The sequence below is a fragment of the Cyprinus carpio genome, unplaced genomic scaffold (assembly GCF_018340385.1).
Source record: "Cyprinus carpio isolate SPL01 unplaced genomic scaffold, ASM1834038v1 S000006629, whole genome shotgun sequence".
Lineage (NCBI taxonomy): Eukaryota > Metazoa > Chordata > Actinopteri > Cypriniformes > Cyprinidae > Cyprinus > Cyprinus carpio.
The window spans coordinates 71,180-87,526 of record NW_024879261.1 but is presented as its reverse complement, the minus strand read 5'-3'; the positions used below and the strand labels follow the sequence as shown (position 1 = coordinate 87,526).

At 34.8% G+C, this 16,347-nt stretch overlaps 1 pseudogene; it reads right to left on the bottom strand.

The window, feature by feature from the left end:
- Nucleotides 1-15,414, bottom strand: part of LOC109109604 — a 31,078-nt pseudogene extending 15,664 nt beyond the window's left edge.
- Between the last annotated feature and the right edge of the window lie 933 nt (nt 15,415-16,347).

Below are 16,347 nucleotides of genomic sequence, written 5' to 3'. Positions count from 1 at the left end.
TATTTGCACTGTGATTTGCGTTTCGTGTAGCTCAGTTGGTAGATTATTGCGTTATACCCTTGATATGCAATCATGCTATCATGGCTTCGATCCCAGAGAACGGACGTGCACGTAAAATGTATATGATCAATAAATCATAATTTAGCATGATTTCTGTGAGGGTTAGGTTTAGGGGGGTGGGGTTAGGTGTGGTCATTCGAACGAATAAGCCACCTGGTAAAATATATACAAATTACTGTGAGATCGGTGTAAAAAGTCCACACATTGCATTTAAATAAACGTGCGTTTTGATTGGTAATGACGTTATACTGTACGTCATTTCATGACGACAGACGCAATGCGATACTGTCATTATTTTTACGGCCCACTAGAGGCCGCTTAACTTTAAAACGTAAATATAGGTCGTAATAAGGTGCTTTTTGTTGGCGGACAGGCCCCCTCGTCTCTTCACTCCAGCACAGTAGGCATGCATGACAGTTCCCTTTTATTAATCAAATTGACCCCTGTATACTGTTGGCCCCTTAACCAACCTGTTGACCTACCCATACCACCAAACCTGTCCCTAATGCAAAAGTTGTGCATTAACAAAAGCTTTTAATTACTGTATAACACATGTTAACACATGCATTATCATATGAACTGAAAGTGTAATGACATTTGTAAGCATATTCATTTTACATGAAATAATGATCTATTAATAATTAGGTAATGTTTAATAAGTTTCTAAGTAAACATTAACAAGCACATTATCTGATATTTATAGCTATTTTAATATATATTAACTAATGATCCATTTAGCATTATATAATGTTTGTTAATCAAGTCAAGTCACCTTTTTTTATATAGCGCTTTAAACAAAACAGATTGTGGCAAAGCAACTGAACAACATTAATTAGGAAAACAGTGTGTCAATGATGCAAGAAACAGACTAATATTATCGTAGATGCCATTCTTCTAAAGATGTAGCAAGTACATCGGGTGTTATGCAGTTGACTTTGATATTATCAAGTTGCCAGAGTTTTGAGAACGCAGCGGACGTGGAGGACTATAATGTAACAAGAGCTCGTTCAAATACTGAGGTGCTAAACCATTCAGGGCTTTATAAGTAATAAGCAAGATTTTAAAATCTATACGATGTTTGATAGGGAGCCAGTGCAGTGTTGACAGAACCGGGCTAATATGGTCATTCTTCCTGGCTCTATTAAGAACTCTAGCTGCTGCATTTTGGATCATCTGGAGTTTGTTTATTAAGCGTGCAGAACAACGACACAATAAAGCATTACAATAATCTAACCTTGAGGTCATAAATGCATGGATTAACATTTCTGCATTTGACATTGAGAGCATAGGTCGTAATTTTGATATGTTTTTGAGTTGGAAAAATGCAGTTTTACAAATGCTAGAAATGTGGCTTTCTAAGGAAAGATTGCTATCAAATAGCACACCTAGGTTCCTAACTGATGACGAAGAATTGACAGAGCAGCCATCAAGTCTTAGACAGCATTCTAGGTTATTACATGCAGATGATTAATTATTTATTAATGAAAGTTATTAAAGTGTTACCCAACTGAATATACGTGTTGGTTGCACCATGACTTTCATGGTCACACCACACGAGTTTCATTTAACAGAGAAAAAAAAAATCATATTAATATTTATTTTTAATATGAACACACACACACACACACACACACACACACACACACACACACACACAAACCTGTTTCCACAAACCTAAACCTACCCCTCACAGGAAACTTTCTGCATTTTAGATTTTCAAAAAACTTCATTCTGTATGATTTATAAGCTTGTTTCCTCATGGGGACTTAAAAAATTTCCTTGTGGGGACATTTGGTCCTCATAACGTGATAAATACTAGGTACACACACACACACAACCTTCAAACTCCTTAGTTTGTGATTTCATAAATAATCTGCTCCAAGGATCCATTCCATTTTACTGAACTCTAATTTAAAAAACATGAAACTTTAAAGTAGAACACATTCACAAATAAAAACATCATAATTCTGTTATATTCACTTCCGAGGGAGGAAAACAGCCCAGAATAGCAGGCAGAGAAGCGAATGAGGTTGCCGTCACGACTGTGGAACTGAGTTTTAAGCTCTTTAAACTGAGAAATGGATCATTGGCTTTTGAGACTGTGTGTTCCACCTACAGCACTGAGAGGATGAGCTCTTCATGCTTTGGCTTGTTGGGTTTGTCTCTCTAGAGCCTCACAAACATGATGCAGAGGAGAGGATACAATTAGTGCAAACTAGGTTAAAATACTGTGATGTGGGTGTTTGGAGACCAATTAAAAAGTTTAAAGCAGCTGGAGATATTAACTTTAGCGCCACTGAAGAGCATTTAGGCTGTACAGAAAACATTCTGTATCAAGGAATTTCTAGACATACACTACAGTTCAGAAGTTTGGGGTCAGTATTTTTTATTTTATTTTTTTTAAAGAAATTGAGACTTCATTTAGCAAGGATTGAAAATTAAATAAATGCTGCTCTTTTAAACTTTCTATATATCAAAGAATCCTGAAATTAAAGTTTTGACAAAAATAATAAGCACCACAAATGTTTCGAACTTTGATAATAATACAAAATGTTACTTGAGCACCAAACCAGCATATAAGAATGATTTCTGAAGGATCATGTGACACTGAAGACTGGAGTAATGGCTTCTAAAAAAAATCAGCTTTGTCATCACAGGAATACATTACATTTTGAAATATATTCAAATACAAAACATTTATTCTAAATTTTAATATTTTACAATATTCCTGTTTTACTGTGTTGTTGATCAAGTAAGAGCACCCGTAGAGAGAATATTTAGGGTTAGTTCACCCAAAAATGAAAATAAGCCTATGTTTTACTCCATCCTTGCCATCCTATGTGTATATGACTTTCTTCTTTCAGACGAATCCAATCGGAGTTATATTAAAAATTGTTCTGGCTCTTCTTAGCTCTATCATTGTAGTGGGCGGGTGTTTCTGTATACCCGTCCAAAACACGTTAAATAAAGTACACACATCCATAATAAAACATGCCTCTCATGGCTCCGGGGCATAAATAAAGGCCTCCTTAAAATGTAATAAACACTTTGCATCATGCGTGTGCCTCTGAGATATGCTAGTCTCACAAGTTTATTTAAGGAAGCAAAGTTTCCTTACTTTAGCAAAGGAAAACCAGTCTCCTCTTGGCTTATATCGAAATCCTCCGACATTTTTCTTTACAAATACTCATTTTGTGCTTCTAATTCATGACCGGTGTTTTGTTTTGTTCTCTCTCTGCGTTCGTCACTAATCACGCAACGCTGACGTCCTATGTCATCCGTATGACAGTAAGCAGAAGTGATAGAATAGTGTTTATTACGTTTGAAATATGGATATTTTTCTGAAAAAAAGCAAAAACAGGAGGCCTTCATTCCCCACCGTAGCCATGTGAGGCACATTTTATTTTGGATTTGCGTGCTTTATTTAGTGTGTTTCGGAATGTTAAACAGAAACACCCGCCCACTACAATGATAGAGCTTGGAAGAAGCCAGACAATTTTTAATGTAACTCCGACTGGCGTTCTTCTTTTAGATTTGTCTGAAAGAAGAAAGTCATATACACCTAGGCTTGAGGGTGAGTAAAACGCAGGCTAATTTTAATTTTTGGGTGAACTAACCCTTTAAATAATTGTACCACTTCCAAACCTTCGAACAGTAGTGTATATTTAGTGTTTTTTTTTTTCAGCTGGGTTATGTGGGCTCACCTGTCCACAGTTGGGTGGCACAGAGGTCTGCTGTCGTGGGGAGTCAGGTAACTGCAGGAAGCCGACCCACCCACCACACGAATCCTAAACAGTTCAGTAGTCTGTAGAGGGCAAAATAAAACTATTAATACAAAATGTAACACCAAATTATTAATTCACCTCACGTGTAGCTTCATTTAACTAAAAGTCCTTATATGAATAAGAACAGCATGAAGATTCTTCCAAAACAGTATTCAGGTTTGAAATGACATAACGGTGTGAACAGTGGTTCTAGAAAGTTTGTGAACCCTTAAAATCTGCTTTTCTGGATAAATTTGACCAACATTACTGTTCAAAGGTTTAGGATCAATAATTTTTTTTTTCTTTAATGTAATACCTTTATTCAGCAAGAATGCATTAAAGGGATAGTTCACCCAAAAATGAAAATTTGATGTTTATCTGCTTACCCCCAGGGCATCCAAGATGTAGGTGACTTTGTTTCTTCAGTAGAACACAAACAGAGGATTTTTTTTTTTTAACTCAAACCATTGCAGTCTGTCAGTCATATAATGGAAGTGAATGGGAATCACATCAAATGGACCATTGACACTCCTTATTGAGATTGTAGATAGGGTGTCAATGGTCCATTTGAGAGATAGGTGGCAGTAATGCCTTTATAAGTCTGCGATCTGGCATAAAGCAAGAAGACGACGATGCGTCACATGCCTGCTGTTGAGAACGCGTTCAGGACAGTTTGGACATATGATGAATTAGAGGTAAAAAACAATATAAATACTGTTAAATACTGTACAAAAATTTGGTTTCGTTTGTGTGTTTTTTTTTTTTTTGTCAGTGTATGTTTTTTTTTAATTTCAATTACATTATGTTTTTGATAGACTGCAACGGTTTGAGTTAAAAATCTTTGTTTGTGTTCTACTGAAGAAACAAAGTCACCTACATCTTGGATGCCCTGGGGGTAAGCAGATAAACATCAAATTTTCATTTTTGGGTGACCTAAGGATCATGAACAGACATATTAAGCAGTACAACTGTTTTCAAGATTGACAATAATTTTACTTGAGCACTAAATCAGCATTTTAGAAAGATTTCTGAATGATCATGTGACCCCGAAGCAATGGCTACTGAAAATTCAGCTTTGTCATCACATAAGAACATTAAAATATAAAACATTTGTTTTTTAAATAATATATTGCAATATTACGGTTTTACTGTATTTTTGATCAAATAATTGCAGTCTTTGTGCAATTATTTCTTTTTTTTTTTGAAAAACAAACAAACAAAAAATCTTAATAACCCAAACTTTTGAACAGTAGTTTGTATAGATCAGATCTTCTGATAATGTTGATTTAAGAGTGAACCTTTGCCTTCAGAACCTGGTTTGACAAACTTGGGAGACAATAATGGCAATCAAAAGTTTTCTGTGACTGTAGATCAGACCTATTTGTGTGTTAAGGTCGTTGTTTTTTTGCAGGACCCACTTTCTGTTGAGCTTCAGTACAAAGACTGAAATACCCTGTAGAAAAACATGGGGACATCGTTCCATCAATGATTGCCAAGCCTAGTACAGAGGCAGCAAATCAGCTCCAAACAATAATAATGCCACCACCATGCTTTACATTTGGGATGAGGCTCATATTATTGAATGCACTGTTTTGGTTTCCCCCAAATGTAATGCTTCTCATTTAAACCAAAGGCTATTTTTAGGCCTCATCTGTCCACAAGACATTCTTCCAATAGTCTTCTGGCTCACCCACGTGGTCCTTGGCAAACTTTAGATGAGTAGCAATATTCTTCTTGGAGAGCAGTGGATTCCTCATTGCCAGAGCAGGGTAGATTAACCATTGAACCTTTTCCAGCCTGGGGTGCATCAACAATCATTTTCTGGAAGTTCTCAGAAATGTCTATGACCAAGAAATGTTTACATGTGTTGATCAGTGTTCATATGTGAATAAAAAGAAGACTAACCCGTACGGAAAGAAAATATATTTTATTATATATGAACGGTCAATATATTAAAGAATTTTCAGTATATTGGTAATTATAGAGAATAATACATTGTGGTAATATATTACAATATACTAAATAATACATAAGGAATTGTCGCTTTCCATAAATTGGGGAATATATGTCAACATATATGGTGCTCATATAGTCACATTTATATGGGAACATATATTAGCAATATATGAACACAATTCAAGGTAAATATTTATTTTAATATATTTTCATATATTGGATTATATATTTGTAAATTTATAAATATTGAATACACATATAATTTAACATATATGCAGTATAATGTCACACATATATGTGAACATGTATGCAATTTGTATATGTAATATGTATGTGTGTGTGTGTGTGTCACACTACATTGGGGTGTGCCATACCGTCCATGATAATGCCGGTATACATTTTTACATTATAAAAAATGTGTCATATCGCGATTTCAATGATATAAGGTTAGCGACTTGATGACGGATGCACCGATTGTTCTGCAGCCGAAATAAGCAAAAAGACCAAACAAATTCACGCAGAAATTGCATTCAGACAGCGCTGCAGGTGTCTCGTTAGCCAGGGTTTAGAGTTCTAACCGCGAGGGAAATCTGCGCTGAAACAGTGTTACTCGTCAGTTGCTCAACACTTTTATGTATTTTTACAAGGCATGTGACAATGTGATACGTGCATCTTCCCAAATTAGTAATGAGAATAATTTATTAATCTGCTGCTGTCAAAAAAAAAGGGGCACTGAGGACTTCCTTCATTTAACATTTAATATTGGAGGCATCCAAATTATTTGACATATTTGAACATATTTTTTTTTTGTTTTTGTTTTGTTTTAAATAACGCCAATTACTTTCCCTGGTTACTTTTATAATGATGTAACTCAGTTACTATTTGTGAGAACTAGTAACTATAACTAATTACTTTTTTTAAGTAACTTGCCCAACACTGGTCACTACTATTGCACTATAATGCTGCTTCTGCCACCTTTTGACAATAGGTTTACACTTCTAATTAGGTAGTCTGTCATTAATGACAGTAGCTCATTGGAAAAGAATGGAAAATGCCCTTCATCGTGTTTGCACTAATAAATGCTGCTGCCTGCCAGCTGCAATCACCAATAAAACGTTGTAACATTTATATAAATATATATACAGTAGAGTATATATCATACAGTAAATATTAATATTGCAAAATATTCTTGAAATATCGTGATATAATTTTGAGGCTATATCGCACACTCCTACTTTACACACGTGGTCAGAATTGTTGGTACCCTTTGTAAATATGATCAAAGAAGGCTGTGAAAATAAATTGCTGTGAAAATAAATGTGCATTGTTAATCCTTTGATATTTTATTTTAAAAAAATCACAAAAATATAACCTTTTTTATTGGAGAATAAGAATTTAAAATGGGGGGGGGGGTATCTCAAATACATGTTTGAAAAAATCTCAAATCCATGTTTGACACAATTACTGGTACCCCTAGAAATTCTTAAGAGTAAAATATATCTAAAATACAATCCCATTCATATTCACAATTTTGAGCACACCAGCGTGATTATGAACATGAAATTATCCAGCCATTGCTTCTTGTTTCACAGAAATATAAATAGGAGGGAAAACAAAACAAAGACCAAATCCCAAATTAATCACTCATCACAATGAGGAAAAACCAAAGAATATATTTCTGATGTGCAGCAAAAAAGATAACTGAGCTTCACAAATTAGAAAGTGGCTTTAAGAAAAGAACTAGAGCAATGAAAATTCCCATTTCCACCATCAGGGCAATAATTTAGAAGTTCCAAACAACAGAAAATGTTATGAATCTGCCTGGAAGAGGAAGTATGTCTATATCGTCCTAATGCACGGTGAGAAGGAGAGTTTGAGTGGCCTAAGACTCTCCAAGGATCACAGCTGGAGAATTGCAGAAAAAGGTGAGTTTCGGGGTCAGAAAACCTTAAACAATGATCAAACAGCACCTACATCAACACATGTTTGTTTGGGAGGGCTTCAAAAAAAGAAAATTCTAGAAAAGGAAATGCTTTCACCAAAAACTATCTCCAGCATATTCAGTTGTCAGACACGACTAGAACTTCAAATGGGACTGGCTTCTATGGTCAGATGTAACTAAAAATGAGCTTTTAAGCAGCAAACACTCAAGATGGGTTTGGTCAACACTGGGATAAAAAGTACTGCATGTGTTCAATGAAATACAGTATACTGCTGTATTTTTAATGTTGTGGGTCTGTATTTCTGCTGGAGGTCCTGGATATCTTGTTTAGACACATGTCATTTTGATTCTATCAAATACCAACAGATAAAAAAATATCAAAAAAAAGTGACTGACTCTGTTAGAAATCTTATAATGGACCATGTTTGGATCTTCCATCCGGACAATAATCTAAAAACAAACCTCAAAAACAACACAGAAATGGGTCACTGAGCACAAAACCAAGCTTTTGCTATTGGCCATTTCAGTCCCCTGACCTGAACCCTATAGAAAATGAGTGTGGTGAACTGAAGAGAAGCACCACCAACATGGAGCTGGGCTCTGATCTCTTGTCAGGGGCTCTCTGACCTCATCAAGCATTATAGGAGGGAAAACTCCTATACTATTTTGGTAAAGGAGGTTTCAAAATAAAAGGGTACTGTTAATTGGTCCAATGTGTATTAGAGAAAAACATTTATTTCATAATGATATTTCCCCCCATTTTGAATTCTTATCCTCCAATGAAAGGTTAGATTTTAGTGATTTTTTAAAATAATAGATCAAAAGGATTAACAATGCAGATTTATTTTTACACAGCCTTCTTTGATCATATTTACCAAGGATACCAAACAATTCTGACCACGTGTGTATATTAACATTTATATCGGAACTGTATATGTAATCCAAATCTGACAAATATAATTTTGTTAATATATATCCAAATATGTATGTATATATCCTGTAATGTAATTATATAGTAAATATAATATTGTTAATATCTACAAAATATATGTGATATATAAACAGTATATAAACTTGCTACATGTACTGCGTTAGGCTTACACAGCACTTACATATTATTGCTCTTTTGTTGGTTTGATTGCTATTGTTTCTCATTTAAGTCACTTTGATAAAAGTGTCTTCTGAATGATTAAATGTGGACATTAATTTGCCTGAATCTGTATAAGAATTGCGGAGCTTTGTAGGCATATTGGAAATGTATTTTTGAGACATTTAATTTTGTATGTAAACCCATGTGTTAATAAAAAGGAATGAGTGTTTCAATAAAGCTACGTAGTAGGCTACTGTATTGTTTCTGTCTTATTGCTAATTATATATTTTATATGTATCAATATATGCCTATACATGGTTCATGCATATATTGCAGAATATTGAAAAAATATAAGAACTAAAGTCCCATATATCAAAATATATTTCATATATCACATTATATTTTCCAATATATTCACATATATTTTTGTTTCGTAAGGGAATTGAACAGCTTGATTCATATGTATCACTTTTATGATCTCTTAATCAACCTTTGGTGGAATGCACTTTCAATGGAGGGACAGAAACCTCTCAGGTTTCATTAAAAGTAACTTCATTTGTGTTTCAAAGATGAACTAAAGTCTTATGGATTTGGAGCAACATGAGAATAACTAACTGACAGAATTATGATTTTTGGGTGAACTAACCCTTTAACATCCAGGTTTATGTTTAAATAGACCACGGCCTGCTAAACACAATTTTTACACCACTATTTTTAATTATGTGTCAATAAACATGTATACTTCCTGGACAATTTTGTCAATACATGAGTGACAACATTTCAAAATCTTGATTCATAAACATTCTCGCACCACTGAAAATAATGATAACAGTTTCCTGATAATATCATATTCTTTGAATTAACAAAGTTTTTGCCTTAAGAGTTTTGAAAATACATTTGTTTAATTCTTTCTCTGGGAATGACAGCAGCATGAGTTATAGTGGGACTGAGGAAGAGAGGAACATCAGGCTCTAAAGATGCAATTTAAAGCAGAAATAGAGCAAAATGGAGCTGTACTCAAGCGTACAGATGAGAAATTAAAGATTTAATGGGAACCAATGAACATCTATGAAAACAGCAGAAGTCTTTTTGTTTGAGAAGGTGAGTTTATATTGGTACTTTAATTTATTACAGTGTGAAGACATTGCAATAATACAACTCTGCTCTCTGCAGTACTGGCCAATCTGTTGTACCTGAAACCAATTAGGAGACATTGTAAAGATCTCTTGTGTCTTTCTCTTTCATTAATTTTCTGAAATATGTTCTAACACATTTAGTTTGCTGTGCAGCGCAAGGCTGCCTATACAATCTATCAGGTTCAATATTGGAATTTAAAATAAAGTTGTGAAAATTAGCATCTAAAAAAACAGAGTCAGTGAACAGGACCAGTGTTACATCACATTGACATCCAGTTTTAAAGACTTACTGTTCAAAGTTGCATTTAATGCATTAGTTAATTTGATATATGTAAGCTGTTAGTCAGTTAAACATATTTCTAATAAAGTGATTAAAATAAATTTTAGATTTTAACTCTATGATTCCCTGGTTTTGCAAACTTTAAAGTGTAAAACTAATCTCTCTTTTTGGGAAAATGGATACATTTACACTGTATAATGACATTCCTGTATATTTGAACTTACAATAATCAGGTTCTACAGCATGTATCTAAAAAGAAAATGACCTGATATAAGCACATTTGTTCATATCAAAGTATCAGTAACGATCACAGGTGTGTAATTTAATTAGCAGTGAAAAAAGAATCTAACTGACCTTGACCGTCTCTCTTTCTCTTCATCTCCCCATAACCTGTTCACTCATTAATCTCTATGATTATCCTTCTCACATTGTGCATATTTAAGCTTGCAGGGAGAGAGGTGTCACAATTACCGAGGGGCTTCCGTCATAATATAGAGATTTCGGTATCCTATAATTACTTTAACTCTGAACCACAGCATATGTGGCTAACACCAAAACCCGAGAGTAGTAATTTATGTTCAGCTCACACTCACCTTTATGATAGTATTTTTCTGAAATAAGTAAAGCTTATTGCAGACACTCTGTTGTAGATGATCCCAAGACTGAGTCCTTTCTACTCTCATCAGGATTGGAGGGCCCAAACCTGGAGAGAAAAAGAAAAAGTCAAAATGATGACAGCATAATTTAATCAATCAATCAATCAATCAATCAATCAATCAAACAAGTCAGTCAGTCAGTCAGTCAGTCAGTCAATCCATCCATCCATCCATCCATCCATCCATCCATCCATCCATCCATCCAGTCTAAGATTATCTGACCGTCTGATGCATATTTGAATATATGTTTGTGCAAATATATACACTTTCTCAATCTGGGCAAGCTCTAATCTGATTTATCGACTTTACGGTTTAAGGGAACACAGTTCGTGTCGATACAATAATAACTTCTGTAGATGAAATAAACACTGAATTTACTAGTCTTTGTTGTTTTATATTTATTGGTTTGTTTATTTAAATTTATTTAGTGATTTTTTTGTTTAGTAGGTTTTTTGTGTGTTGTGGGGGGGGAGTTATTATGACAAAGTATTTTAATATTTTTCATGATTTTTTTCAATGTTTTCTGTACAAACATTGGTACGGGAAGACTGCTGTGGCAATTTGACTGATTGATTGATTGATTTTCACATCAGTCTATTATTGTGGTATTATAAATTTCAGATAAAATTAATTAATGAATAGTGACCAGCTGGTCATCATTTATCAACTATTTAAAAATATATAACATTTTATAAAAATACCACATCAAAGGATCATGAACAGACATATTAAGCAGTACATACATGCGAGGACTACTGCACCACCATAAAATAAATAAGATTTCCCAAGCACTCTGCAAAATAGTTTCCCAGAAATCAGATATTAAAGGTAGACCGTGCCTGACACATTTTTAACATGGGCTGAATTAGAAGTAGACACATCAGACTGCTTAAGCAAACAGAGCAATGTTTGAAGTGCCATAGAACCAATACACTCACATTCTTTTGGGAATTGAACTAGGGAATGGATTTTCACTGCACATCAAGTTGGGACAGAATCAAATTAACATTGCAAAAAATTACACAATTCTTCTCCTTAAAACCACCCTCTCAGACTGAAAATTGAAACCTGGTACAGCTCTTTTAACTTTTGTTGCAAATGTTGAATCCCTGAGACAACTTCCCATATCAAATGACCGGGGCCAGAGGCCTGCAGGCATCTGCCATTAAGGTGCAGTACACAAACACTTTCTTTCTCTTTCTTTCCCTTTTCTTTAGGCCCTAAAATGTCATCTTGACATTTGTAAGTGTTTCAGGGGAATACCCGTCATCTGTTTCCACGGGTCAGGGAGTGAGACTGTGTGCAGCTCTGATTGACAGCTGGAGGGTTAGTGATGAAGACTGAGCCAGATGCAGCACTCCCCAGAGTCCAAGCGATCAGTGTGAGCTGAAGGTGGAGCATGCTAAAGATGATCCCTGTTCTGCAGTTTACTTACTTGGATTATTGATTCTTGACAGAGCTGACTGATCTGACTTGTATGAATTAAATGTCTTTGTGAGCATCTTGAAATGGTCTCTTGTAACTATAGCAAAGGACTAGTAATAGCAATGCACGAAAAAAAGGACACACATCTGATTTTTTTTGTGTGTGTGTGCAAATACTTAATATATTTATTACATATATTTTTAAATGGGTAAAACAAACCATTCAAAATCTAAATTTATCCCTACACATATAACATATATTACATCATCAGCTGAATCATCTTTTATTAAAATCTTTTACTGCCATTCCAAGTTTGGGGTTCAAAGCAAAATTTTAGTCATGTTTTTGAATCTAGTCCTTATGCTCACCAAGGCTGCCTTTATTTGATGTAAAATAGTAAACAGTTGTTAAATATTATTAGAATTTTCAATAAATTTGTTATTTTCTACTCCAGCCGTCAGTGTCACATTATCCATTAGACTCATCATATGCTGATTTGGCTAACACTTTAGAAACATTTCCTGCTATGTTACAATCGTAACCAGTTGTGCTGCATACCAGTAAGTCTTTAAGCCAGTCCAAATTCAATTTTTTGTGAGAATCAAGGCAAGTCAAGTCCAAGTCCATGCTTTATGTCAAGCAGTTCAAGTCAAGTCGTACTTGGGTCTAGCGGCAGTCACTGTCCAGTCATACAAATGTTTGATTTAGTTAACTGGATTTATATTTTAAACTATGTGAAATGGGAGTTTTTATTATGCAAACAAAAAATTAGCAATATTGCATTTGTGTCCCACATACAACTGAGTTAACCTAAAACATAAAAAAAAAAAAAAATAAAACAAAAAGTAAACTATATAGCCTACAATGTTAAATTTTATCTTAAATTAGGCCAACATAAAAGCATTGAAACGTATTTAGGTAACAACTGTTTGCCTCAAAACTTGCAGAAAACCCATAGCAAATGTTCACCAACAAGTAAATGTAAATATAATAAGTATTTAATGGTTTCCATGCCACCAAATGTCATTCAAACAGACATCGCCTTTATGGGACATGAAAACATCCTTAAGTGAGAGCCTTTCTGTTTAACAAAATCAATAACAACAACAAGAATAATTAGTAATAATTGAAATCACACAATATCTGCACCGTTTTATCAGGTGGATTTGAATATTTTAACATTATGTAAATCTTTGTTGTGTATGAGAGAACAGAGAGAGTGCATTGTGACGAGGAGAGAGACAGAGATAGAGAGGGGTGATTTGAGTGAGTTTGATATTATATAATATTTGATTGAGTGAAGTGTGTGTGCATGTATATGAGTCAACAGTATATTGTTTGTTTGGCAGTTGCAGGTTGGTGCTTGCAAGGTTTGATCTTGTGTTGTGGTGGGGTCGGGGGTCACAGTCGTGGGTATGATTGTTACACTTGGGTGTGAAGTGTTGGGTGGGGTCGTTCGTATACAAGGGTCTTATTTATGTGGCCGGCCCCCATAAACTATCCATAGCCTTGTCACAACAAAGTCCTCAACACTGAAGACCAATATTAGACACTGTACAACATGAAACTACCTAAGAGCTATTTGTAGGAGGAAACAAAAGAGCTTACATTTCCTGATATAACGGTGAATAACCATTTGACAATAGCAATAAGGTTATATAATAATAATATTAATAATTAGAATAAGAATAATAAATAATTGTATAGTGGCTCACGAGGAACTGTGGGTATTTTATCGCAAGCCAAATGTCTCATCACAGCTTTTTTCAACTGGTATCACTTTTTTTGGTGTTCTGTTGTAAGAACAATGTGGAATCGACACTAATAAACTATAGGTGACAAAGAAAGCAGCCCCTTATACACCATGAACCCACTCTCCCTTATGTTAACTCGCACAAAAATCGCCTGTATTAAATAATCATGAGGTGGTTGTCTAATCAAATCAAATACACATAAGCTAGAAAGGGAAAATGGCTGTGCTCTGATTTCAGCTATATTTCAGCATGCAAATAGAGTTTTAAAGTCGACTAAAGGGGTCTGAAAAGTCACTAACTCTAGCGACAAAGTTTGCTAATTAGCAACACTGTAAGCTCTCTCTGCTTGCCTGCTGTGTCACTTGGTTAGGGTGTGTTGCTTCCAAAATGAACAGATATTTATTAAACAAAAGACAAGTTAGTTAGAGTCATTTAACTAAGGTCTGAGTCCGAAGATCAAGATTCCAAGTCAATTCACGTCGTTTATGAATCATTTGTCAAGCAACTCTCACGACGACAGACAATCTATGCGACTTAAGGTCTGACTCGTAGTCCCCTCCCCTCCTTCTGCATACTCATTTTTGTAACCCTTGACTAAAAGAAGAAAAAAAAAAAAAAAAAAAAAAGAAAACACTGTTTGATATATATTGATCTTTTTTTTAACATAAGAGTATTAATTTTAACTTGCATTGCTTGAATACATTTCAGATGGTCCCATCTTTAATCACTTGCATGCATCATTTCCTAGATAAAAGTATTAATTTTGTTACAAAAGTCTGTTTCTTTACGCTTAAGTCAAGAAGTTAAATTTCAGCGACACCTCCTTCCTTAAAAATACGGTGGAACTATAAAGTCACAAGTATAATGAAGTGTTTTTATTCAACTAGTGTAACACTAATAGTTTTACATGCCTTATACAGTAATTAGTGTCCTGCCCATGAAGTTGCGACACTATCTTAAATCATAACTGAATTTGAGCGTTTGCAGCAAAAGTTTTCAATCTTAGAGGGTGTTTTTAAAAGGAGAATTGTATCATTTTATTTTGCACATGTACAGCATCGTTAAAAAACTTTACATTGTCCTTTACAATATTGTAGGCCAGGCGTAAAAAAGTACCACTAGAATTTATAACACAACATGTAACTAATTCCACTGCTCTCTGCTCACTGTCCCATCCAAGGGTCCCACTGAATTAGTTTAGAACAGTTCTCGATATATCTGGTAAACCCGGTCTGGTCTGTCTGTCAATTGGCGAAAGGTTATAGGGAACACCTGACATAGCCTGAACATTGGTTTAAAATGTAGTGCTTTGGTTTTTACCTTGTAGCTTGTTGGCCAGACCCAGCAACATTGCAGATTAACAGGAGGATCTTTGAAGAACACCCTGATTCAAGAATTCTGACGATAACGTCCCTGAGGGTGGTAACCTGTGACCTTCAGGCTCTGCAATGTATGGCGAGGAAGGGAGGGAGTGATGGAACCCTACAATGGATAAAAAGAAATAAGCATGTTATTAAATACTCTTAGGGTGTATTCACACCTGTCTTGTTTGGTTCTACTGAATCAAACTCAAGTTTGTTTCCCCACTTTGTTGCGGATCTTTGGGCAGGTGTGAATACAGCAATCACCTCTGGTGCAGACCAAACAACCGTACTGAGACACAGCTGAAGAGGTTGTCTCTGTCCGCTTCAAATGAACTATGGTTGAATGGATGAACCAGTGAATGGGTGACCTTAACCACACATGGTTTTGTTTTACAATTTCTGGTTCACTTGCAAAAAGGGCAGTGTGAAAGCGAACAAACAAACAAACCAAAAAAATTATGACTTATAGTACACAACGTCTCTCTGACTTCCAGAAGATCAAATCATGTATACGTTTTTCTATAGGAGTTGTATCTAGTGGTATCAGGTATTTTCAAACATGTAGACCTATCATTTCCATTTTCCTTGTGCATTATTCTGCAACTTCCCTTTTGTTCCTTGGTGACTGCTGGCATGCTATGATCTTTCAGTTCAATCAGAAGTGGACGTTTTTGATACCACATAGTGTGATTAAAAACCAACAATGCAGGACGTCATACACAAGCCTAGCATCGAACAACTTTTGAACTTCAAAAAACTCTAACTGATGTCACTTCTCTCTTATGCTACTTTTGACCGCATTCATGGACAATTTAAAATGACAGTCTTACTTTTAATTTTAATGTTTTTAAGTGTGTAATGTTTATATATAATATAGATATATATATATATATATATATAATATATATATATATCTATAT